Source organism: Perca fluviatilis, chromosome 7 (genome assembly GCF_010015445.1).
Source record: "Perca fluviatilis chromosome 7, GENO_Pfluv_1.0, whole genome shotgun sequence".
Lineage (NCBI taxonomy): Eukaryota > Metazoa > Chordata > Actinopteri > Perciformes > Percidae > Perca > Perca fluviatilis.
Window position 1 is genome coordinate 42458886 of NC_053118.1, and position 24364 is coordinate 42483249.

A 24364-nucleotide genomic window follows, 5' to 3' on the forward strand; every position below is an offset into this window, starting at 1 on the left:
GCTAACCGGGGTAGGAGCTCCGCAGACCCGCATTTAATTCAGTTGTTTGGCCTTTTTGAAGCTAGTTTCCGTGCCATGTCATCTTTAATTTAAGCAATATTTTTTGTATGTGTGTTAAGTTAAATGATCAAGGGAACGGCTTACTTTTTGGGATATGTAGGTCAGTGAATAACCGATGATAGTTATGTGGGACCTGTTAGCAGGAACAGCTGGTTAGCACGGCAGCTAGCTAGGTGAGGAAGTTTTATTATTATTATTTATCATTTAAAACAGAAAGGCAATACATATACATGCTTGTGTTGGTGAGGATTAGTCTGCAGATTGTGTATGTGAGAACAAGAACAACGAACACACTCGTTTGACTCATAGGTTTGACTTGCCGTCCGTCTACAGAATAGCTCTTCCGCCGTCCGTCATGGCGTTCATAATTCGCGGGAGTAGAGTGTGACGTCACGTGCAAAGGGTCTATAACGTTTTTGTATAATGTTGATGAGCCAAGCAAACCCTTTTAATCAAAGCTTTTAGTAAACATGACATTAAAATGTTTTTGTGATATTCTATGTACTCCTGACAGTAGAATAATTCAATTCAATTTTATTTATAGTATCAAATCATAATTAAAGCTGCGAGCAGCGATGGACGGGCCCTTGCACCTCTGCGTGCGTCGGGGTTCCTGGCAGACGCCGCTCCTTGTTACCGTTCATTCGCTCGGCACTCAAGACACCACAAATCGTCACCAATGAAAAGGGAAATCCTTGCCGAGTTCAATGATACCATGATACCTCACACAAGACTCTACGTCATACGGTTCATCAGCTGTGAAAGGGGGCGTGGCTAAAGCATAGGGGGCGGGCCAAACCATCACCAATGAAGAAGGAACTCTCTGCTGAGTTCATTGATACCTCACACAAAGGTCAACCTTAAATGGTTCAAATGTTATGAAAGGGGGCGTGGCTTAAGCTGCACTCGAGTTACACCCACTTCCTGTTTCGGCGGCGAAACGCACAAAATGGCCGCCCCGCCACGGCTACGCCCTATGACGAAAAGTTTTTCTTTTAACAACTTTTCATCTTCAATGTCTTAAGTTGACACAGACCGAGTTTGAAGTTGATCGGATGAAATCTCTAGGAGGAGTTCGTTGAAGTACGACATGTGGAAATGGCCAAAATCGCACTAATTTCAAACTTTGAAATTAAAATGGTGGACCTCCTGTTTGTTTTAGGGTATGGCTCTTATGAAGTTTTTTGTACATCTTGACATGTTACATATGTATACCGTGTTTCGTGAGTCTACGTTAAACGCACTGCAGTTGCTCAATTTTCTTAACTTTCTAGGGGGCGCTAGCGAGCCATTTTTGTGTGCCTATTCCCGAAACCCTTAAAATACGTAAATGTTCACCAGACTTGATGCGACCGCCAAATTTGGTGAGTTTTTGAATATATTAAGCCCCTCAAAAAGCCAATTCATTTGACGGGAAAAAGAAAGAAAGAAAGAAAGAAACAATAATTCCTTCAGTTTCAATAGGCCCTTCGCCGTTGTCGGCGCTCGGGCCCTAACAAGAGTTATCTCGAGACACTTTACAGATAGAGTAGGTCTAGACCACACTCTATAATTTACAAAACCCTAACAATTTCAATAATTCCCTCAAGAGCAAGCATTAGCAGTGGCTATTGCAACAGTGGCGAGGAAAAACTCCCTTTTAGGAAGAAACCTTGGCAGACCCAGACTCTTGGTAGGCGGTGTCTGACGGGGCCGGTTGGGGTTATGATGAACAGTGGCAGTAAAAGTCATAACAATAAAGGTAATGGAACAGTGACTACAATGGTAGTCGTAGTAGTTCATGTCATAGCCGGGCATAGCAGGGCGTTACAGGATGTAGCGTGGCACAGCAGAGCATAGTTGGATGCAGTGGACGCAGCAGGACGTAGCCGGACATTGCAGGGGATCGCAGAGCGTAGCAGGGTGAAGCCGGTCCACAGCGACAGCTGCACCCAAGATCCCGATATTGGTGTCACCCTAATCCGAGACGATGTTCTGGGCGAAGAAGAAACATAAGGACTCCGGGGAGTAAACTCCCCAGAGCTAGGTTAGTAACAAGCTTTTCTGGGACAGGATGCATACAAAAGGAAACAAAAGAAAAGAGAGAGGAGAGAGCAGCTCAGTGTGTCATAGGGAGGAAGGAACCTCCCCGCCAGTCTAGAATTATAACAGCATAACTAAGAGAGGCAGGTTAAAGAGAGGTGCCTGGTCGGCTAGAACTCTCCCCAACCGGATCGGGTTGTACTGGCCTGTCTCCCTCTACTCTCGCTATATTATTGATTATATGATAGGTAAATCTGATGACTATGAAGGGAAGCAGAGAAAAGCAGGGGTGCTGTGTCTGCATCCATACACCCTGCCCTGCCGGTCTAGGCGTACACTGCAACTCCTCACTCCTTAACTATAAGCTTTCAGTTTAGTCTTTGTTGTCCGCGAGGCCAGATGAAAACCCAAAAAACAAAGAAATAGCAGAATCCATGTAATTTCTTGTTATCCTGGTAATACTGATAACGTTATATATGTTGTTATATATAATGTTATCAGTATTACCAGGATAACTATATAATCACTTAGATAGATGTGTTTTGAAAAGCAAACTATATCATTGCTTAGAGTGTGTGTTGAAAACCCCAAAAAATAACATATATATTTTGCTTATATGTTAATCTGTTTTTTGCTTATACTGATCTGTTTTTGCATTTTATGACAGAAAGAGCTTTTATTGAGAAACAGTAAATGTTAGGTGTAGCAGGGAGGAGTAGGGAATGGCGGACCCAAAATGCAGAGAGCAGGCAGGCAGGCAGGAGAACGTGTGAAGTGGAGGATTTATTGATGAAACACAAAAACAAACCAAGGGAGTCCTGTAGCAGCAGCAGGCAAAAACTGAGTCCATAAATGAAGACAAAAAGGGTACAAACAAAACCAAGGGAATCCAAGAAAACAGGAGAAACCAGGAGCATAGACGAGGACTGACAAAAAGACAAAACATACGAACACAAACACCATAGGCACGGGACAAAAACGATCCGACACAAGACAAGGGGAACACAGAGGCTAAATACACAGACTAATGAGATAACACAAGACAGGTGACACAAGGGCTGGGAAACAGGTGAAACACATTAGGCAGGGCAGAGCAATCAACAAAAGGAGGGAAACACAAGACAGGAAGCAAAGTGGACAAGACAAGACAGAAAACCAGAGACTTCAAAATAAAACAGGAAACAGAGCACAAAACAGACCACCAAAATAAGACAAGACACCAAAACCATAACAGTACCCCCCAAGGGACAGATCCCAGATGTCCAAAAAAACAAGAAAGGAGCAAAAGACAAACCAGGGAGGGAGGAGGGGGCCCGGAGGAGGGACGACCCAAAAAGTCAAACTAAATCAACCCCGGAGGGGCGAGGAAGGCACTGGAGACACTCGGGGCAAGGGAAAACAGAGAGAGGCCAGAGGGAAAAGAGAGTCCTGGGGCACGGGGAACAGGGAGTCCAGGAGCACAGGGAACAGAGAGTCCCGGGGGCACGGGGAAACACAGAGCACTGGGGGCACAGGGGGCCACAGAGAAGGCAGAATCCCACAGGCGACCGGCGACGAAGGCAGGATGCTTCAGGCGGCCGGCGACGAAGGCAGAACCCCTCAGACGGCCGAACAGAACGGTGAGGGTTCGTAGGAGGCCGTCTGCAACGGCGAATCCCCTCAGGAGGACGAACAGGACGGGGAAGTCTCTCAGGCGGCCGCCACACTGCTATACCCTCTGGCGGCCGCCGGGCGGCTGGGCGATATCCCTCAGGAGGCCGGCGGCGAAGGCGATACCCCTCAGGAGGCCGGGCGCGGGAGAGGAGAGTCCCCTGGGAGGCCGTCCGGTGAAGGAGATACCCCTTTGCGCGGCCGGGCCGGCGGCGAGCATCCCCCTGGAGGCCGGCGGCGAAGCGAGTCCCCTCAGGAGGCCGGGCGGCGGCAAGGCGCATCCTCAGGAGGCCGGGCGGGAGGCGATACCCTCAGGAGGCCGGGCGGGCGGGTACCCTCAGGAGGCGCGGCGAAGGAGAGTCCCCTCTGGAGGCCGGCGGCGAAGGAGAGTCCGGGGGAAGCAATGTCCAGGGGCACAGAGAGTCCTGGGGGACCCGGGAACACAGAGGGCCCCGGGGGCACAGGGAACAGAGGGGCCCCGGGGAACACAGAGGGGCGCTGGGGCACATGGAACACAGAGAACACTGGGCACCGGAGAGGCCTGGGGGAAACAGAGGGTCACTAGGGACAGGGGGAGACAGAGAGAGACCACTAGAGACAGGGGGAGACAGAGAGACCACTAGGGACAGGGGGAGACAGAGAGAGACCACTAGGGACGGGGGCCTTGGGACTGGGGAAACGCAGAACCGGGCAGACTATGACAGACATGACTCAGACAAAACAGACACGGACAGAACAGGCTCGGACAGGACAGACTCAGACACAGACACAGACAGGACAGACTCAGACAGGACATACTCAGACTCGGACAGGACAGACTCAGACAGGACGGACTCAGACACAGACGGGACGGACTCAGACACAGACGGGACGGACTCAGACACAGACGGGACGGACTCAGACACAGACGGGACGGACTCAGACACAGACGGGACGGACTGGGACTTATGGGCTGGGACTGTAATGGGGACACGGATGGTGACAGGGACAGAGACGGGCACGGTGACGGGGACAGAGACGGGCACGGTGACGGGGACAAGGATGGGCACGGTGACGGGGACAAGGATGGGCACGGTGACGGGAATGGGGACAGTGACAGTGACAGGGAAGGAGACAGGGACAGTGATAGGGATGAAGACAGGGACAGTGACAGGGATGAAGACAGGGACAGTGACAGGGATGAAGACAGGGACAGTGACAGGGACAGGGATGGTCTCAGGTGCGGTCCCAGAGGCGGTCTCCGGAGCACCGGAGGCCGGCAAAGTCTCAGAGGGGGTCTCCCGGGCAGTCCCAGGGGCGCCAGAGACCGGCAAAGTCCTAGGGGTGGTCCCACGGCGGGATACAGGGGGCAGCCAGCCAGCCGGGGATCCGGGCTGACAGCGCTGGGGCACACACTGGGTGGCTCTGGGACACTAGAGGCGATCAGGGACACTAGAGAGCCTCGGGGACACCAGGGAGCCTCGGGGACACTAGAGACGCGAGAGGGCCTGGGGACACTAAGGCGCCGCAGCTAGCTGGGAGTCAGGGGAGCTGCTAGCTAGCTGCGAGTCAGGGGGGCTGCAAGCTAGCTGGGATCCTGGGGAGCTGCTAGCTAGCTGGGAGGCAGAGGAGCTGCTAACTGGCTGCGAAGCAGGGGAGCTGCTAACTGGCTGCGAGGCAGGGGAGCTGCTAGCTAGCCTAGACTCAGGGGAGCTGCTAGCTAGCCTAGACTCAGGGGAGCTGCTAGCTAGCCTAGACTCAGGGGAGCTGCTAGCTAGCCTAGACTCAGGGGAGCTGCTAGCTAGCCTAGACTCAGGGGAGATGCTAGCTAGCATAGACTCAGGGGAGATGCTAGCTAGCCTAGACTCAGGGGAGATGCTAGCTAGCCTAGACTCAGGGGAGATGCTAGCTGGCCTGGACTCAGGGGAGATGCTAGCTGGCCTGGACTCAGGGGAGATGCTAGCTGGCCTGGTCTCAGGGGAGATGCTAGCTGGCCTGGTCTCAGGGGAGATGCTGCTAGCAGGCCAAGAGGGGGAGGGGCTGTACGTCAGCCCAGAGGCAGGAGTGCCGCGCGGCGCCGGGCGCACCCCGGCAGCTGTACGTCAGCGGCAAAGCAGGGTGGCTGCACGTCAGCCGGGCGGATCCGGCGTCGGCACGCCAGCGGCGGATCCGGGGGCGGCCGCGACGGCGGATCCGGGCGGCTGCACGCCAGCGGTGGATCCGCGCGGCTGCAAAGCGGTGAGCCAGCGGATCCAAGCGGCTGCACGCCAGCGGCGGATCCAAGCGGCTGCACGCCAGCGGGGCGACCCCGGGCGGCTGCACGTCAGGCGGCGAAGCAGGGCGGCTGCACGTCAGCGGGCGAAGCAGGGCGGCTGCACGTCAGCGGCGAAGCAGGGCGGCTGCACGTCAGCGCGCGTCTGGGCTGCAGGCGCGTGCCGGGCGACTGGGCTGCAGCGTGCCGGCTGCAGGCGGGGGGAGCGGGCACACAGGTCGCTTCAGGCTCAGGTCCACTGTGAGGCTGATTGGGGACATGGTGCTGAGAGCCACGCACGTTCCTTTTCCCCGCCCGGGGCCGGGGGGGGGGGGGGGGGGCCGCGGCCCCCGCGCCGCGCGGGCGTCCTCGCGCCGCTCCTTGCCGTGGGGCGCGCCCCGCGCCGGCGCGCGCCCCCCCGGCGCCGCCGTTCCGGGGGGGCCCGCGGGGCCGCCGGCGGGCCGGGCCACCCCCCCCCCCCCCCGCCCACCCCCGCCCGCCACCAGGGGAGAGCAAATTTTTTTTTTGTTCGCTCCGGGGGGGGTTCCGCCCACCCCCCCCCCGGGGGCGCCGCCCCCCCCCGCTGGGGAACAAAGTGACTCACCCAAGGCCTCTCCGATAACCACTGCTGCTGAATGGCAAGCTTCTCCAGAAAAGGAGGGTGCCGGTCCGGCTCAGACAAGAGCAAACACCGCACAGTCCAGCCGTATTCCAACACCTTCTTGGTGCACACGAGCTTCTCTGCTAGGTCCATGTTGGTCGGATCGTTATGTTAGGTGTAGCAGGGAGGAGTAGGGAATGGCGGACCCAAAATGCAGAGAGCAGGCAGGCAGGCAGGAGAACGTGTGAAGTGGAGGATTTATTGATGAAACACAAAAACAAACCAAGGGAGTCCTGTAGCAGCAGCAGGCAAAAACTGAGTCCATAAATGAAGACAAAAAGGGTACAAACAAAACCAAGGGAATCCAAGAAAACAGGAGAAACCAGGAGCATAGACGAGGACTGACAAAAAGACAAAACATACGAACACAAACACCATAGGCACGGGACAAAAACGATCCGACACAAGACAAGGGGAACACAGAGGCTAAATACACAGACTAATGAGATAACACAAGACAGGTGACACAAGGGCTGGGAAACAGGTGAAACACATTAGGCAGGGCAGAGCAATCAACAAAAGGAGGGAAACACAAGACAGGAAGCAAAGTGGACAAGACAAGACAGAAAACCAGAGACTTCAAAATAAAACAGGAAACAGAGCACAAAACAGACCACCAAAATAAGACAAGACACCAAAACCATAACAGTAAAAGCACCTAGACAGATAAGAAGAGCACAGGCAGAAGCCGCGGCCTTGACCGGTGCATGCAGCTGTGTGTGTGTGCGTCTTGAAGGCGCATGTGTGTCCATACACAGCACACGAGCTGTAGAGTTCATGAAGTTCATTACTGTGCGTTGTTTGAGAAGTGTTTCCTACATTACCTTACAAGGACAAGGAAGTACATAAAGTACGTCCCTTTTGATAACTTTGGGAGGAGTAAAATGTTTTTCGTGTATAAATATGAGTGTTTCTGCCGAGTAGCGGGCTTCCTTCGGGCTCTTTTACCCGAGTGCTTTACGTGGCATCGGGATGCCATGAAGCCTTCTCCATCTACCCTTGCACTTTCTGTTGCATTGGGAAAGATTCATTATGCCTCTCTGAGCTGTAGAGGGGTTCCCTTGCGCTCGCTGAGTGTAAGGGAGGAAAAGAAAAAAAAGAAAAAATACTATCTCTGAGAAGCGGCTTCGAATACCTCTGTTAAACAGAGGCCAAAAAGTGCTCTTCTCTCTTAGTTTGCCCGGACGCCTTTTGTTGCTAGGGAAAGATTTATTTGCCCTCTTTAACACCAGAGAGGAGATTACCTGCACTCTTATGAGTGTGGGAGAGACAGAACCAGGAGGGAAAGAGAAGCGGCTTTAAATACCTCTGTTAGAGCGGAGGCTTTATCTTCATTTTTAGTTTTATTTCTATTTTGTAGAGGACCACTTGCTTTTAATTTCTGCTTTTGTCACAAAATAATAAAACCACCTGAGTCCGACTTTGGACTAGGGGAGCCAATCTTTGCCAGTTCTTTATTTTTCTCTGGGATCGTCTTGCCCGCTGTCAAGCGGGGAGGGTTTCCCCCCCTACGGGGGTTAGTGACTCCTCTTTAACCGCCCGTGGAGAGTAGCCTCCCGGCGGGGATTGACTTGGACACGCAGACCTCCTGTTATCTCCTACTGGGAGTGCATTTCCCTACTACAGCCTGGTCAGAGCCTCTGAGCATCCCCCTCTCTCAGTCCGGCGACCAAGGAGGGCAAGGCGGGTGTCCTTGAGAAGGAAGGGACCTCCTACTAGGGCACTAGTAGGGCCGGGGGTTTGCTGAGGGGAAGGCAATAAAAGGGGTTGGCTCGGCCACAGCGAGCAACGCGACGCCTCAGCAAACTGCCACACCGGTCGACAGTATCTAACAGCTTTTATATGATAATATAAAGATATGTTAGATATGTCAGAGTAAAGTCTCTAACAGCTTTTATATGATAATATAAAGAGATGTTAGATATGTCAGAGTAAAGTCTCTAACAGCTTTTATATGATAATATAAAGAGATGTTAGATATGTCAGAGTAAAGTCTCTAACAGCTTTTACATGATAATATAAAGAGATGGTAGATATGTCAGAGTAAAGTCTCCAACAGCTTTTACATGATAATATAAAGAGATGTTAGATATGTCAGAGTAAAGTCTCTAACAGCTTTTATATGATAATATTAAGAGATGGTAGATATGTCAGAGTAAAGTCTCTAACAGCTTTTATATGATAATATAAAGAGATGGTAGATATGTCAGAGTAAAGTCTCTAACAGCTTTTATATGATAATATAAAGAGATGGTAGATATGTCAGAGTAAAGTCTCTAACAGCTTTTAAATGATAATATAAAGAGATGGTAGATATGTCAGAGTAAAGTCTCTAACAGCTTTTAAATGATAATATAAAGAGATGTTAGATATGTCAGAGTAAAGTCTCTAACAGCTTTTATATGATAATATAAAGAGATGGTAGATATGTCAGATAAGTAAAGTCACTAACAGCTTTTATATGATAATATAAAGAGATGTTAGATATGTCAAGGTAAAGTCTCTAACAGCTTTTATATGATAATATAAAGAGATGTTAGATATGTCAGAGTAAAGTCTCTAACAGCTTTTATATGATAATATAAAGAGATGTTAGATATGTCAGAGTAAAGTCTCCAACAGCTTTTATATGATAATATAAAGAGATGTTAGATATGTCAGAGTAAAGTCTCCAACAGCTTTTATATGAGAATATAAAGAGATGTTAGATATGTCAGAGTAAAGTCTCTAACAGCTTTTATATGATAATATAAAGAGATGTTAGATATGTCAGAGTAAAGTTTCTAACAGCTTTTATATGATAATATAAAGAGATGGTAGATATGTCAAAGTAAAGTCTCTAACAGCTTTTATATGATAATATAAAGAGATGTTAGATATGTCAGAGTAAAGTCTCTAACAGCTTTTATATGATAATATAAAGAGAGATGTTAGATATTTCAGAGTAAAGTCTCTAACAGCTTTATATATGATAATATAAAGAGAGATGTTAGATATGCGCAAGTAAAGTCTCTAACAACATTTATGAGAATATAAAGAGATGTTAGATATGTCAGAGTAAAGTCTCTAACAGCTTTTATATGATAATATAAAGAGATGTTAGATATGTCAGAGTAAAGTCTCTAACAGCTTTTATATGATAATATAAAGAGATGGTAGATATGTCAGAGTAAAGTCTCTAACAGCTTTTATATGATAATATAAAGAGATGTTAGATATTTCAGAGTAAAGTCTCTAACAGCTTTTATATGATAATATAAAGAGATGTTAGATATGTCAGAGTAAAGTCTCTAACAGCTTTTATATGATAATATAAAGAGATGTTAGATATGTCAGAGTAAAGTCTCTAACAGCTTTTATAACTCTGTGTTCTCCAGATTAACATGAAGATCTCTATCTTTGCCGGTGTTCTGCTGCATTCTGCTGTCTCCATGCTCTCTGTGGACGGACAAGAAGAAGACACTTGTCGGGTTCAACAGTTTGAAAGACAACATATCTTCCCAGAGATGGAAGCTGGCAACTGCACCGATGTGATGAACTCTACAAAAATCATGACACACTGCATATACTGTGTGGGGTTCAATGCCTTCATCAGAACAACTTTGGAAACCCTCAGACTCGTCTGTGGGACTGGAGGAAGGCACATTTGTCAGGATCGGTCCGTAAGCACAACAACCTTTGACGTTTGTTGAATGCAGAGTGACAGATCGTGAAGCTGTGATTCCAAACTGTGAGTACACAGGTGTACTTCGCACAGGACAGAGAATTATAATCACATGTGAAGGCAGTAATCCTGTTTACTTCACCAGACATAATCTAAACTTCTCTGATGATTTTTCTGCTTAGTTTGTTATAACTGTCTGTGTGCAATCATTGATAAAGTAGATGTGATAACAACAGTTTTTTTTTTTGTCAGTTTTATCGCCATTTTTGCATTATTTCGAGCCTAGCAAGTTTGAAAACGTTAACTGTAATGTGAGAAACAGGGCGCCGCTGTTCCCGGCTGTGAGGACATCGGCTCTAGAGACAACAGGAGGACTGTAACCTGATGTTACTGTTACTGGTTACTGTGAAGAAGTTAGATCAGTGTAACATGTGTCTCCTGTTGAATAAAACACATCTACGCAGTTTACACTTGAGTCCGTTTTTAATGCAGTCCTGTTCACTAATTCATAAAGTAGATAAGGTGAAAATAAAATGGATACAACAGGAATTGGCGGTGTTTTTGATGCTTTAGCCCCCCGCCAATGCTACCGGGCTTAACAACTTTCCTGGGGGAAACCCTGGTATGTGCAATGGGCAGATGTATAGTCCAGGATGAAAGTGTGTCCAAACTTTTGACTGATACTGTACATTTACTTTGAGCTTTTTGTCACTTTCTTCAAGGTTTCTGTCTCCATGACATTTCTTAAAACCAGCTAGGTTTCAGAAGTGCTTCTTCTACAGGAGCAGAAACCTTTGTTTCACATCCTCACAGCTCGGGGTCAGTCTACCTCCGAGGGTTTAGACCATAGATCTTCAACAGTGGGGCCCCTTAGAGGGTTCTCAGAGTCACTGCAGGAAGTCCGGGGCCCCTAAGGGGGCCCTCTGAGTCACTGCAGGATGTTGAAGATCCCTGGTTTAGACCACATGTGTTAAACTCGAGGCCTGCGGTGGGAAAGGTTGGAGCAGGCGGGAGAGTTAGTGGGGTTTCTGTGGGGGCCCATGTGGGGATAGAAGGGAATGAGCTCGCTGATGGAGCAGAAAATGAGGGATTAAAGAGAGATGTTAACTTAACTGCTTTAGGACATGAACACCTGTTTCCTGGGTGTTAGTCTTGTGTTTTCTCTCGTAATGAAGAATGAGAAATGTGTGTGTTTGAGGATGAGTTGAGGATTGAGCCACCAGATGGCACCCTGACTCTCTTCCACAGTTTATATTCTGTCACACTGACAGAATATAAACACACATATATACACTGAACACAAGTGGAGCACTAACAAAAATAATCTGTTCAACTTCAGCTCTGATCTCTAAATGTTTGATGTTTATGATATTTTTAATGTCTCCTGCTTGTTCATGGTTGTGTGTTACCAGTTCTCTGTGTTTTCTGTTTAGTTTTATTTCTATCCTTGTGTATGTTTCATGCTTCAGTTTCCTCTTTTACTTTGTAGTGTCTGTTGTTCTGTGTCATGTCTTGAGGCCTGTACCACGAAGCAGGATTTGGCGTTAACGAGCTAACTTAAGGCTCAACCCAGGATTTTCTGTACTACGAAGGTGGATCAGTTGTTATCGGGTTCAATCGCCGTGGTAACTCATGCTGAACACCTAACCTGGTCGGGAGCAGGTTAAGTTGGAGATCAGAGATCAACCGGTGTAAAAGCACCGCCTACTGACCAATCAATACTCGGTTGATAACGGCTTCACCGTTCTCAAAGAAGATCAGGCGGAGCTCGGTGCAGAGAGAGAGAGAGAGAGAGAGAGAGAGAGGGAGAGAGAGAGAGAGAGGAGAGAGAGAGAGAGAGGGAGAGAGAGAGAGAGGAGAGGAGAGGGGAGAGAGAGAGGAGAGAGAAAAGAGAGGAGAGAGAGAGAGAGAGAGAGAGAGGAGAGAGAGAGAGAAGGAGAGAGAGAGGGAGGAGAGAGAGAGAGAGGGAGAGAGAGGGATGGCTCACCAAAGTTAAAACATTTAGAGACCAACAACCCTTTAACATTAACATTCCTGATGGGTGTTTTATGTATATAGATTTTAATGGGAGGGAATTACATATCGGCTTCTTGAGCCGTGTGTCGCCAATGGGCACATCTGTTTGAATTATGATTTTATATTTTTTATTTGCTCTCACGGTCGCTTCCCACTGCCAGGGTTGCAACTGAAATAATAGGCTAAAGCAACGACAGTTTATGGAAAGCACAAGTGTAATTATGGTCAGAGCTTGGTCCTGACTGATGAAGTGATATTCATAAGAGTAATTTACGCATCTACAGTGCGATTGGCAATTTATTTTTTTTGCCAGCTTTCCTTCCTGTTTTAGGAAGCAGCGACTGTATTGTGTTTTCCCTGTAAAACCGTGTCTGTGTTCTTCATATTTATGTAGAATTATAATTTGCTCTTCTTATACAGTATATAACATGCGGCTCTGGTAGATGTTAGCGATTGGTCGTTGTGCGCAAACCCCGCCTCTTTTATGTGAATGCGCGCGCCGCTGGATTGGGAAACCCTGAGTTGACTGAACTAGTTGATAACCAGCGTCGTAGTACAGGTTATGTTCCTTGTGTTTTGATTCTCTAGTCTTCAGATTTCCGTTTTGTGGAACTCCTTTAGCCTTCCTGCCTCAGGACTCCTGTTTTCATAAGATGTCTTATTTAATAAATCTTGTAAATCTTCCACTGAATCCTCCTTTCTGCAAATTTTTGGTCCAAGCCTGCGTCCCTAGACGCAACAGTGCTCTGCTCTGAAGCTAGGCTTTAGTTGGTCATTAATCAGAGATTCTAGGACCTGGGACAGACATGGCACTTTGGGGGCGTCCTCTAGCTCACCCAGTAAGAGCGTTCGCCCCATGTTGGCTGATATCCACATCTAAGAGTAGCAATTCAAATCTCATGAAGCACCTGTTGAAGCAACACGGTTCAACAAAGCTAGTAGCGAAAGACCCCGGCCCTACGGATGCTGAAGGCCCCACTACATTCAAACAACCAAAGCTAGATTTTACACGGACTGCAGTGCAGCTGATAAGCCAGGCAGAGCTGAATACATTGATTGCTAGGTATACTGTAGGCCAATCACTTTTATTTCATTAGGCCTAATGTGGTAAAAAAAAACATTCTCTAGCCCTTTTGGTCGAGATTGAGTCTCGCATTACCAGATCTCCACAGCGCTGTGTCAGCGATAGAGTAGCAATGGATGTTTATTTTAGTCTCCAGCTTGTGTGTTTGTGTGTGTGTGTGTATGTGTGTGTCTCTGCGTGTATGTGTGTGTGTGTCTGTGTGTGTGTGTGTGTGTGTGTGTGTGTGTGTATGTGTGTGTGTGTCTCTGCGTGTATGTGTGTGTGAGTGTGTGTGTGTCTTTGTGTGTGTGTGTGTCTGTGTGTCTGTGTGTGTGTCTGTGTGTGTGAGTGTGTGTGTCTGTGTGTGTGTGTGTCTCTGCGTGTATGTGTGTGTGTGTGTGTGTGTGAGTGTGTATATGTGTGTGTGTGTGTGTGTGAGTGTGTGTGTGTCTGTCTGTTTCTCTGCATGTATGTGTGTCTGTGTGTGTCAATGTGTCCTGTGTGTGTATGTGTGTGTGTGTGTGTGTGTGTGTGTGTGTGTGTGTGTGTGGTGTGTGTGTTTTGTAATGTGTAAATATGACTGAAATCAGAGTAATGTACCAATAGTTGTGATAAAATGTACAAAGTACATGAATGAATAAAATTAGGGTTGTGGTGTTACCTAAATGTGGGTAAAACTACAGATTATTACAATAATAACAACAAAAACTTCTTTTGTTTTAACTGTAACATTCTCTGAAGACAAGAAGCCTGAAAACTGCAGACGTTAAACGTACAACATGTAACGTTAAAACCCACATCTACTTTATGAATGAGTGAACATGACGACATTAAAACAGACCCAGAGTTAAACTGTCACGTGTGTTTTATTCATCAGGTAGTAATAGATTACTTTTATTCATCAGGTAGTAACAGATTACTCTGGTTCATCAGGTAGTAACAGATTACTCTGGTTCATCAGGTAGTAACAGATTACTCTGATTCATCAGGTAGTAACAGATTACTCTGATTCATCAGGTAGTAACAGATTACTCTGGTTCATCAGGTAGTAATAGATTACTCTGATTCATCAGGTAGTAACAGATTACTCTGATTCATCAGGTAGTAACAGATTACGCTGGTTCATCAGGTAGTAACAGATTACTCTGGTTCATCAGGTAGTAACAGATTACTCTGGTTCATCAGGTAGTAACAGATTACTGATCTGAGATGGTTCCTTCCAAGTGAACAGGTAGATTGTTGTTGTCACAGCTGATAATAATTCTCCTCCTCTGTGTAGTAGTACGGTAGTACTGGCATCCCACAACTCTGAGGGACCCGTCACTTTGTTTCTGAGTCACCTCTCTGTACAAATTACACTCAACAATTTGGAAAATACATTGCTTCTTCTTAAACCTCTGTCATCTGGCTGTACATGAGTACAGATGTTGAGTTATAAAAGCTGTTAGAGACTTTACTCTGACATATCTAACATCTCTTTATATTATCATATAAAAGCTGTTACAGACTTTACTCTGACATATCTAACATCTCTTTATATTATCATATAAAAGCTGTTACAGACTTTACTCTGACATATCTAACATCTCTTTATATTATCATATAAAAGCTGTTAGAGACTTTACTCTGACATATCTAACATCTCTTTATATTATCATATAAAAGCTGTTAGAGACTTTACTCTGACATATCTAACATCTCTTTATATTATCATATAAAAGCTGTTAGAGACTTTACTCTGACATATCTAACATCTCTTTATATTATTATATAAAAGCTGTTAGAGACTTTACTCTGACATATCTCTCTTTATATTATCATATAAAAGCTGTTAGAGACTTTACTCTGACATATCTAACATCTCTTTATATTATCATATAAAAGCTGTTAGAGACTTTACTCTGACATATCTAACATCTCTTTATATTATCATATAAAAGCTGTTAGAGACTATACTCTGACATAACTAACATCTCTTTATTTTATCATATGAAAGTGGCTAGACTTTACTCTGACGGAGGAGAAAGTTATAAAACCTGTTAGAGAACTTAGTGTAAGATCCTTTTAGTTTAAGGTGAAAGAAAATCACCATCACCAAACCATCACCAAACTCCACCAGACTCCATGTAAATAATCAGGACTTTTAGCGTGTATAGAGCCAGCATATCTCCGCCAGACTCCATGTAAATAATCAGGACTTTCAGCGTGCATAGAGCCAGCATATCTACACCAGAATCCATGTAAATAATCAGGACTTTTAGCGTGTATAGAGCCAGCATATCTCCACCAGACTCCATGTAAATAATCAGGACTTTTAGCGTGTATAGAGCCAGCATATCTCCACCAGACTCCATGTAAATAATCAGGACTTTTAGCGTGTATAGAGCCAGCATATCTCCACCAGACTCCATGTAAATAATCAGGACTTTTAACGTGTATAGAGCCAGCATATCTCCACCAGACTCCATGTAAATAATCAGGACTTTTAGCGTGTATAGAGCCAGCATATCTCCACCAGACTCCATGTAAATAATCAGGACTTTTAACGTGTATAGAGCCAGCATATCTCCACCAGACTCCATGTAAATAATCAGGACTTTTAGCGTGTATAGAGCCAGCATATCTCCACCAGACTCCATGTAAATAATCAGGACTTTTAGCGTGTATAGAGCCAGCATATCTCCACCAGACTCCATGTAAATAATCAGGACTTTTAGCGTGTATAGAGCCAGCATATCTCCACATGTAAATGGGTGAATTAAGGGTTTATTTCAACCAAACCAGGGTGGTGATTGTTGGAACAGTGGAAAGATGAACCAAGACGGCTTTTGGTAGTTTTATTTAGTTTCTTTCCACTTTGAATAAAGTGTGTTTTACGATGATAAAAGTCTGGATTATTTACATGGAGTCTGGGGAGATACGTAACACTACCTGCTTTAGGCTTTCAGCTAAAATTGCAATCAGCAGTGTTTGATAGGCACCAGACTGAAATCTATTCTGTTTTGAATGTGTGGTTAACAGTTCTGACAGCAGTGTGTTAGCATTTGAACAAAGTGCTGTAGATCTACAGTGTTGTGCACGTTGTGGTTAAAGTCATGGGATAAGTGTGTAGAGTTTTGAAAACTGTGTTCAAGCGATGAAAAACGAACTAGAGTTTGGTCCACATGAACTGCTGCTGTGCAGACTGTAGTTTGAGTTTTGCACATGTGACTCCAGTTGTGCCCACTGTCGTTTAGCAATCGAAAAAAACTGTAAGTATTTTTGAAACCAGTACTTTTGCACTTTTACTTGAGTAAAAGTGAGTCACTTGAGTTGATACTTCAGCTTTTACAGAAGTCTTTTCTTTTCTTTTTATCTGTACTTCTACTGGAGTAATGAATGGGAATACGTTTGACACCTCTGTCAGTGAGAGGGTTAATGTTAGTGTGTGTGTGTGTGTGTGTGTGTGTGTGCAGCAGCAGTGAGAGGGTTAACCAATCAGAGAGAGAGGAGTCAGGACTCTCTCTGCAGAGCGTCTCAGTGTCTCTGAGTCTCGGCACGATCAACATGTTGCTCTCTCTCTGGCTCGCTGTGATGATGTCGTCCTGCTGGGGTGAGTGACCCACACACACACACACACACACACACACACACACACACACACACACACACACACACACACACACACACACAGACATAGACACACACACACACACACACAAACACACACACATACACATACATATACACACACACACACAAACACACACACACACACCAAACACACACAGACATAGACACACACACACACACACACACAAACCACACACACACACACACAGAGACATAGACATAGACACACACACACACACACACAACACACACACACACACAGACATAGACACACACACACACACATACATACAAACATAGACACACACACACACACACACACACACATAGACACACACATACATACATATACACAACACACACACACACACATACACACATAGACACACACAACACAAACACACACATACACACACATACACACACACACACATACACACACACACAGACACAACACACACACACACATACATCACACACAGACAGACAGACAGACAGACACACACACACACACACACACATAGACAGACATAGACACACACACACATAGACATAGACATAGACACACACACACACACACAGACACACACACACATACATACACACAAAACACACACACACTTACAACACACACACCTCCCGTCTTTTTTCTTATTCTTTGCTGTAAACTGTCTAGTCTGAACTAGTTCTGCTTTTTAGAGAAAAAACGGAAGAAGTTCCCTATAATAACTTTCATATAATACGTTTATTTGATACAGCACCTTTTACAGACAAAGTCACAAAGTGCTTCACAAGATAAACACAGAGACACACACACACACACACAAACACACAGACATACATACACACACAGAGAAACACACACACACACACACACCATGTAGCAAGTGCAGGGTGGACAGTTTGTCTTATCAAAGTGTACTGTAGGAAAGTGGTGGTCTCGGGGGAAATTCAAAGGACAATAGAGAACAAACACACACCAAAAGACATGCACCGCTGGCAAGACGAGATGAAACACCCCCTGGGAGAATAGAAGGCAGGAAAGGAAGGATGGAAAAGGGAGAAGGACAAGACAAAAGGCAAAGGATTCTTTTTTTCTTCTCTTTTTGCTAAGAGTAAGTTGCCCCTTGCAGCATTTCCCCTCAGCACCCACACAGCCAGGCTGACAGCAGGTGTGTGTGTGTGTGTGTGTGTGTGTTACACAGAGCGAGGGACATTGGGGGGTTTTGTAGAGAAATATCTGATATGAGACAACCACAACATAGACGTAAAGGATAGACAGACAGAGAGACAAAGGGATAAAAAGCACCACATGGAAACAAAAGTTAATAACACCCCCCCACACACACACGCACACACACACACACACACACACAGACACACACACACACACACACACAGACATACACACACACACACACACAGAAACACACACATAGACATAGACACACACACAGACATATACACACACACACAGACACACAGACACACACACACATAAACATAGACACACACACACACACACACACACAAACACACAGACATAGACACACACACACACACACACACACACAAAAACCAACAACACCAACACACACACACAAACAACAAACACACACACATAACACAAACACACACGTTTGTCACTTATTGGGAGCAGTAGGATTACTGGAACCATTCACCGCCTGTTCTATGATGGGCGCCGCCGAGGCCACTCAGACAAGGAAGTTACGGCACTGAGATGAGAAGGGTCTGTATGGACTGGTCTAACTCTGGGGGGTACAGTGAATAAGATAAAGTCCCAATAAGAGATGAGAAGGGTATGTATGGACTAGTCTAACTCTGGGGGTTACTGTGAATAAGATAAAGTCCCAATAAGAGATGAGAAGGGTATGTATGGACTAGTCTAACTCTGGGGGGTACAGTGAATAAGATAAAGTCCCAATAAGTCGGAGTGTTCCTTTAAGGGCCCTCACCCGGGTCAGGGAACCCGCAGGCGAGACTAGAGGCTTTGATTACCACCCTAGAGGTCCCCAGACTCTTCAGACTCACCTCCGACATGGCGCCTGTGTTTGGCTTCGCTACTGCGGCTGGTTGTTCGTCCCGACTCATTTTGTTTGTTTCCTGCGCTATATTGCTACTAAGTTTGTCAACAAAGGTGGTGTCAACGGGCGTGGGTGTACGATCGCCAAACAATGCTGCTGATCCGATCCTCCATGTGGGAGTGGCGGAGACGGGTTTACCTGGAGTGGTACGGGTGAGTTTGCAGCCCCGTTCGTATGTCCGTCTGCAACTGTTGTCTGTTTGCGTCAGGAAGAGGACCTAAAACGACCCGTGAAAAAACGGCGGAGAAAGCGAGGAAAAAGGGCAGGGAGGCAGGTGCATCTGAAAAGACTCCTGAAGCTGGGGTTCATTGTCTGCGACTCCAGACCTTCATGTCTGCGCTCTGTCTTCCCTGTCGTCCCCGGGACTCTGGTCCCGGTGCCCTGGAGAAAACCTACCACGGGTCGTGGTGTGTGTTCCGTGCACCTGAGGTCGCTGCCGCGAGCCCCTCTCTCTGCTTCAGGTACTCCTGTACCGCTCAGGATGGGTTTAATAAATGCCCGTTCAATTGCAAACAAGTCTCTTTTTCTCAGTGATTTATTTACTTCCAAAGGCATGGACTTCATGTTGCTCACGGAGACATGGCAACGGGAGCTGGAATACTATCACTTGAATGAGCTCTGTCCTGTGGATTGTTCTTTTATCAGCACCCCAAGACTCACGGGCCGTGGTGGAGGTCTTGCGGTGGTTTTTAAAAAACATTTTATCTGCCAGTCAATGACTGCTGGCACGTACTCTTCTTTTGAACTACAGATTACTAAAGTTGGTCGTTCATATACATTTTATTGTATTTTAGTTTACCGTCCTCCTGGGCCAGCGGCCTCTTTTCTAACTGATTTTTCTGATTTCTTATCATCCATCATTAAGCTGGACAGAGTGATCATTGTTGGCGATTTTAATATTCATGTGGATGATGATAGTTGCAAAAATGCTCTTGAATTTGTAAATATCACTGAATCTTTTAATTTTACTCAGCATGTCTCTGGTCCTACGCACAGTAAGGGACATACGCTCGATCTTGTTTTCTCTCATGGTTTGAACATTGATAATGTTTGCATTGAGGATGTATTTGTTTGTATGTTGTAAGATGTATTTAATCTTGTTTGTAATGAGGAACCTTTGCCTGCTAAACGAAGGTCCTGCTCACGTTTGATTAATCAGCTTACTGTTGAGAAATTTTTAGCCGCATTTGACTCAAGCACAGTTCTTATTTCGAATGATGTGGACGTGTGTGCACAAGCGTTTAATGATCAGTGCACCCTACTGTTGAACAAAGTGGCGCCTATTAAAATTAGGGAAAGCCCTTCTGTTAATACATCACCGTGGATGAATGACGCCATTCGCAGCTTGAGGCGTGTCTGTCGGAGAACTGAGCGTTTGTGGAAAGCAACTCAGCTCATAGTCCATCGCCTGCACCTTAAAGAGCTCTTAGTAGACCTGAATGAAATGATCAAGAATGCTAGAGTCTCTTATTTTACTAATCTGATATCTGCCTGTAAAAACAATCCTAAAGCCTTTTTCGAGACAATTAACAACATTGTTTCCCCTGCTGAATGTATTGTCCCTGTGTTTTCAAATGTCGACTGCAACCACTTTTTGTCTCATTTTGTGAATAAAGTTAGAGCTGTCAGGGCAGGAATTGTACCTTCAGTAAACCCCCATATAATTACATATCAGAGTCTTTCAATACTGGACTCCTTTTGTCCCATTTCCCTGAATGATATCACTAAGCTAGTGGGCTCAATGAAACCTTCCCACAGCCCTGGTGATATTCTACCCACATCTTTGCTTTTAAAATCCATACATCTACTAGGACCATGTTTGGTTTCAATTTTAAACTTGTCTCTTCAGCTGGGCCAGGTCCCTAGATGTTTTAAGCATGCTGTTGTTCAGCCTATCTTGAAAAAGAACAATCTAGATGCAGCTTCGTTTGAAAACTACAGGCCTATTTCTAAACTGCCTTTTATTTCAAAAATTTTAGAAAAACTTGTGGCGAATCAGCTAAATACTGTTTTGGATTCTCACAATATCTTTGATAAGTTTCAGTCTGGTTTTCGTAAAAACCACTCAACTGAGACTACTCTCCTTAAGGTCTCTAATGACATTTTGATGGCTTCCGATGGGGCTAAATGTTCTGTGCTGGTCCTACTAGATCTTAGTGCAGCATTTGATACTGTTGATCATTTCACTCTGATTGATAGACTGAAAACCACTGTGGGCATTACTGGATCAGCTCTGGACTGGTTTTCTTCCTATCTTTCTGACAGGAGTTTTTCTGTGTCCATGGGACCTTTTATGTCAGACTCTGCTCCTCTGTCTAGTGGTGTGCCCCAAGGTTCTGTGCTTGGCCCGCTGCTATTTAGTCTATATATGCTTCCTCTTGGAAAGGTCATTGGTAGTTTTGAAGATATATCTTACCATTGTTATGCTGATGACATCCAAATATATTTATCTTTTAGCCCAGACAGGCTCGACAAACTTTCAATGTTGCACAATTGTTTAGCCTCCATTAACAAATGGATGGCAGACAATTTTTTACAACTAAATACAGACAAAACTAAGGTGATGATTTTTGCTCCTGACAACATCACCCCTAAGATTAGACAGGCCATTGGGGCTCTATCACTCTCTGACTGTAATGTTGTGCGAAATCTGGGTGTCACTTTTGATAAATCCATGTGTTTTAACAGCCATGTGAAATCTGTGGTTCGTTCCTGTTTTTTCCATCTCAGGAACATTGCTAAGATTAGATCTGTGGTTTCTAAGAAAGAGATGGAGATGCTTGTTCATGCTTTTATTTCCTCTCGATTGGATTATTGTAATGTTCTGTACACTTGTTTAAACAAATCATCCATGGACAAATTACAAGTCGTACAGAATGCAGCAGCAAGACTATTGTCTAATACCAACAGGAGATCGCACATTACTCCTGTGCTTAAGGTTCTTCACTGGCTACCAATTAGTTTTAGAGTGCATTTTAAAATTTTAACCATTACTTATAGAGCCTTACACGGCCAAGCTCCCTCTTATATCCAGGATCTATTGCACGCACATACTTCTGGTCGCTCTCTGAGGTCTTCAAGTCAAGACCTTTTAACTGTTCCCAGAACACGTTTTAAAACAAGAGGTGATCATGCATTTTCTGTGGTGGCTCCAAGGCTCTGGAACTCTCTCCCTTTAGCCCTGAGAGCCTTGGACTCTGTTGAAACTTTTAGGAAACACCTAAAGACTCTTCTTTTTAGACAAGCATTTAGTTAGCAATATTGCTTTGTATTGTATTTTATTTGTTGTTGTTTCTTTTATTTGTTCCGACTGTAAAGCACTTTGTGACCATTCTTGTCTGTGAAAGGTGCTATATAAATAAATTTTACTTACTTACTTACTTACCCTGTTCGCTGGCTTTTAAAAGCACCGCCAGAAGGGATCTTTACAACCAAATGATGTATCCTGAGTACTCACGGTTTAAAGTGTAACTCTCGCCAAAATGCATCCTAGCGTATTTTTGTGAATGTACGTGAGTCAAACTTTAGTTTAAAAGCATATTTAGGACCGAATCGCCACTTTTAAGATTCACCGTATTCTCTTTTTTGGGTCAAATGGCCTCTTGAATGGGGGAGCTAGGGGCACTCTCATGCTAGTCTCAAAAAAGTTTTTTCGAAATACTAAGAAGGCTCAACACATGAGACTTTGCTCCAAGTATCACCAGGAGCTCTACACATGAACGCAAGCATTGACAACATTGGTTGTGTACAAGAAGAAAGGTTTTGAGCAACTCACCGCAGCTGTTGTTGATTCCGGCCTCAGCCATATTATCAGTCACAACGAGTCGATACCCGAATGCGGATGAACGGACTCCATATGAGGCTCCTTTTCCGACTACAAGGTCAATATTTTTTTTTTACGAACGACAAAACAAAAAAATCATACGTGCATTTATCTGGAACCAAGCTTTAGGAGGTTTCCATCTATACTCTCCTCCCTGTTACGTTGCATTCGGAAATCGACTCGTTTTGACAGAAAATATGGCCGCGGCCGGAATCAACAACAGCTTTAATTTCAATGAGAGAGAAGTAGTGCCGGTACTTCCAGTTGGAGAACGCTACTGTCGCCATTGTCGCTTCATTCAACCAAATTGTAGTAACGCGCCACTTTACATTCTCAGTAACGATAACGGCGTTGCAACGATGGGAAAAGTAATGAATTAGATTACTCCGTTACTGATAAAAAATAACACTGTTAGTAACGCCTTTATACTTAAACGCTGTTACTCCCAACACTGTCCCTAAGTGCCATCCTCAGAACCGAATAGGCTCGATGAGTGCTCCCTCCAGATTAGATAGATAGATAGATAGATAGATAGATAGATAGATAGATAGATAGATAGATTTGTATTGATCCCAAAAAAATGGGAAATAATGGTTTTGCAGCAGCAAAATATCAGGCACACATACAGAGTACACAGAGTATACCTATTAAATAATAGGAAACAATATACATGGAATAATAACTGAATACTACACAAGCAATATTTAAAATATATACAATTTGGAAATAAAATGTACAACTGTTTCAATTAGAGGCACTGAACCTTTGTGCTGTGAGCACGAGGAGTCTGGTGCTGCCCTAAAAAAAGAGGTCCTTTGACTTGCAAAGCTTGTCTTTTTATACACAATTCATCCCCCTCCCCTCATAGACGCAGCTCGGGGGTGTTCACTCTAATTTCATATTGTTTGCAAGGCGATGCACCAAAAGCTTACAGGAAACACACCACGTGCCCTACAGGATATGCAGCTGGGGGCAGAGGTGTCAAGTAACAAAGTACAAATACTTTGTCTTTTTAAAAACCCTAGTATCTGTACTTCTACTGGAGTAATGAATGTGAATACTTTTGACACCTCTGGGTAGGGGTCACCACTTTGTGGTCGGCCGACCACAAAACTGTGCACAAACTGTCAGTTCTCTTCACTTTAGCAGCAATGGAAAGATGTACTGAAGTACTTTCCACTCAACCAACTACATTTCTCTACAGCACACTCTTAGTGTGTCTCAAATCGCGCACTTCCCTTAGTGCACTTACTGAAGTGCACTTTGTACACTATGTACTTACTTGCATAGTGCGTAAAATTTGACAGGGGAGTGTTGTCTCAAATCGCGCACTGCCTCATGTACTTACCGGAAGTGACGATCAAATCATCTCAGTCCTTCTTCTTCTTCTTCTGTGAAGTTATGAATTATACCCAGGGCAGAGCATTCCCACCACCCGTTGTCACCATACTGTCTATG